This window comes from Coenobita brevimanus, chromosome 22 (assembly GCF_032717465.1).
Source record: "Coenobita brevimanus isolate Jiangsu-jjx chromosome 22, ASM3271746v2, whole genome shotgun sequence".
Taxonomy (NCBI): domain Eukaryota; kingdom Metazoa; phylum Arthropoda; class Malacostraca; order Decapoda; family Coenobitidae; genus Coenobita; species Coenobita brevimanus.
In genome coordinates, this window is record NC_136975.1 from 38,832,706 (window position 1) to 38,836,713 (window position 4,008).

Genomic DNA, 4,008 nt, shown 5'->3' on the forward strand with positions numbered 1-4,008 from the left:
GAGAGACCTTCCCCTGCAGCTTCCTTGCACCATGAGTCATATTCATATGTATCATTGTAGCTTTTTGTAAATAAAGTGTTACAGTGAAGTTTTGTCTTTTTCTGTTGAGAACTAGTGGTTATTTTAATTTTTACATTTCACCAAGTGTCTACCAAATAAATACCTTAAGGTCATCTTATCATCAATATCTCACACACATTGCCCCCTCTTGGCAAGTCCCTAATGGTATGGTCATGTGAGAACTGTCTCCAGGCCACCTGTCCACACACGTATGTTTGTAAGATCTTCCACTGACTGAGTCAGTAGCTTGTGCACATACCAGTCCTCTTGACCTGGATGCAATCTCACTGGGGGTAGATATTTAAGTAGTATTTACTCGTCATGTGTTTTCACGTTTGCATATATATATATATATATATATATATATATATATATATATATATTATATATCTATCTATATCTATCTATCTATCTATATATATATATATAGATAGATAGAGAGTGAATACTGAACTTGACTCCGTGTGAATCTTGTGGATCACTTGGAGGCGATGTCTTGGCTTGTGTACCTTTCACAGTCGTCTGTCCTCGGTGAGACCGGGCAAAAAATGACGCGTAAACGATCTTGGTTTTGGGACGGTTCCTCAGACCGGATGATTTATGATGGTGAATGCCAGTATTTACTCAATATTAAATTTCTGCCCACATAGAGACTGGATGATTCAAGATACCCACTAGGCGTACTTTACACTCTGAACAAACTATGTAATAAGACTCTAACTTGCACTAAATGTAGCAGAAATTAAATAATGTAGGACCACTGAAATGGCGGATTGCCATCACATACCATCAGTGATATTTTAGTTTCAGTTTATGATAAATATAAACAATTCATGATATGTTATATATACGTGTTCTATTTGTATTATTTATATTAAGGCATATGACATTACCATGATTCACAATTTCACACGTGTAAATATTTAACAAATAAAACGGTGCTTTTTAAACAGCTCGGGAATGTGTTTACTGCTACAGTGGAGCCATCTGACGGAATACTAGGCTTTTCAGAAGCACCCCATTACTTTCCACGCCCTCGTGGCAAACCACACGTGGTTTTTCTCCCTCTTCTTTGACAATACCACCACCAGTCCTACACACCATCACTTGTTTTATCTGCATTTACCTTCAAGTCCTTATGTCCCATACCATCTCTCCACTTCCCAAATCTTTCCTCTGCCTACCTTACATTTTCTGCAATCAACACCAAGCAATCAGCATACATCTTCCATGGGAGTCCCTTCCTGGTCACATGAGAGGGCTTATAGGACCATGATAATATGGGGCTCAAAACTGACCCCTGATGCATGCCAACATTCACAGAAAACTCATCACTCAAATCTCCATTCACTCTCACCAGGGTGCGAGCACCCACATCGATAGTCATAACCACTCTAGCCAGCCACTCCTTGGATCCAAGCTTTCTTATTAGCTACTTTACCATCTCTCTAGGGGCTGTTAAAGGCCTTCCCAAATCAACAAAGTACAGATTCTTTTCCTAAATATTTTCATGAAGCAGTCGGAAAATGAATATGGCATCAGTGGTCCTTTTGCCTGGCGAAAACCCAAACTGCGTCACATCAATATTCACGCTTTCTCTAATCATATCTTCTAGGACTCTCTCCATTGCCTTTATTGTATGGTCCACGTTTTATGCCTCTATAATTTCCTCATTCCAAGGCATCACCCTTCCCCATATTTACGATCACATTCTTTCTTCAGCCAGTCATCCGGGACAACATTTATAATCATATTTATAAAATCAGTCCCTCGAATCAGTATATGAGCGAAGTGGGAGTGAGTTGGGGGAAGGGCGGTCAAATGGTGGGTGACAGAGCGACTTGGAGGAGTTTTGTTTGCGGGACTAGGGCGTCAGGCTATAGACAGGTAGACACGACAGAAACTATCCCGACTCCTATATCTCCTAAGGCCTTTAGAATTTCAGTAGTCAACCCAGGCACACCTATCGCCTTCCCCAACTGCATCCTAACTATTGTCCTGATCACAGTAGCAGCATCCCTCAAAGGCCAAGGGCCAAACAGGTATTTGCCAACTCCAAAACTTCGCTGTTCCAGTCAAACTCCTCACTCAGCAACCTGTTATACTGCTCTCTCCAGGCATCTTAATATCCTCGCTGTTCATCATTACCTTTCCTTCAACATTCTTTACACACTGCTTATCTAAGATATCCGTTTTCCCTCTTCATCAGATTCGACACCTTAAATATCATATTCCTTTCAACGCTATTTAGGTTATACAGTAAAAATCTGTGCTTCAGATTTTGCCCTGTATACCTCATTTCTAGCCCTGCTCAGCAGCCAATTATTCCTCTTTGTTACCCTCCCATTTCCATTCCTGGAAAGCCTTTTCTCCTAACTGCAGCTTCTACACCCTCATCCCACCACCAGGTTACCTTGCATCTTGAGAGGGGGGAGCCCCTTGTCCATTTCACACACTGAATCAATAACTCTGAAACTGTTCTTGAGAGCTCTATACTGTTCATTAATACTCCTGTCAACGGCTCCCTGTTCTGCCACAATTCTACTCTTCTTACTATAAAAGGCATACCTTACTGCATGGTTTTTCAACTTCCATATTCTCCATTCTCTTGCAAAATTGCAGCAATTTCCTTGACAGGTCAAAAGCTACAGTCTGCCCCAATACCTATAATTATTTCCTAAGATGTTCACATCCTGCTTGGGCTTGTATCCAAGCCCCTCCCCAAACCCCCAAATGCAGGAACACGGGGTACCTACAACCTAACTGGCCCTGCAAATACGCCTCTAGAAAATTTCACTTTTAACAATTAAAATATGGACCTTTTTCTTGCCAGGTAAGTTGGTGCAGTGCATCCGTCCCTGAAACTCTGGTGTACTTTCTGTAATACCAGTTAACTACTTTCACCTGTCTGTGGCCATGAAAAAATTTACTTTTTTATACTAAGGATTGTGGCTAGTGTTAAGGTGAAGGGGAAGCAGTCTTCTCCCATAAACCCCATGCGCTGTTCATATGGTACTTGTGAACTTCCTCCATGCGTTTTATCTATAACCAAATATTCAACACTAGCTTGAATTCTGTAGCCTTGCACAGCCGACACAGACCTTATGAACTGTTAAACTGCAGCATTTAACTTACCACTCAAAACAGACATAATACACAAAAAGCTAACATCAAGTGTGCATGCACACACACATACAAGTTACAGTTTATCAACTCTTCACTCACCATTTCATATCTAATCACAGAATGCCGGATCTTTTATCTAATAAAGGTTATGTCACATGACAATTAAACCTGTACATTCTCTACCTTATCATTACCTGTACATACACATAATCAGCATTCAGTTGGCACATCTCCGACTTTCGTGTTTTCTGTTCCTTGATCCTACCTCACTCCACCTGGTGGACATAGTGGTGGGGACAATGATTTCACGCTAAAGAAAGCCAGAGGTCTTCCATAAAATCTAAATCTAAACTTGTCTGAGCAAGAAGAAATTTGGAATTCATTCTGGTCAACTAGCCCATGTTATCATGCAGCAAAATATCCAAACTACCGGTAGTAACTGATGAAGTTAAAGATCAGGAATTACCATCTACTGTGGTACACAAACATTCTGGTACCTGAAGAACAAACCATCTGGGATAAAATATACATTAAAATTAATACTACAATTTGTAAACCACTTTCAATTAAGGTGTCTACTAATCTACTAATCATAATCTAATGAGCTGAGAAAGTGGTATTCTACAACATTCATCAAACAAATTTGTAGTGAGGTATGTCCAATTCAACAACCAAGATGAATCTGAGTGTGCCTGATTTCCTTGCCACAGCTGAGCATGGTCATTTCACCTTAAAATCCATATTCACTGCAATACTATCCACAGAAATTCAACCTCATCCACCTGACTAATTTAAAAGGCTAGATCTAAGGTAAAAACTGAA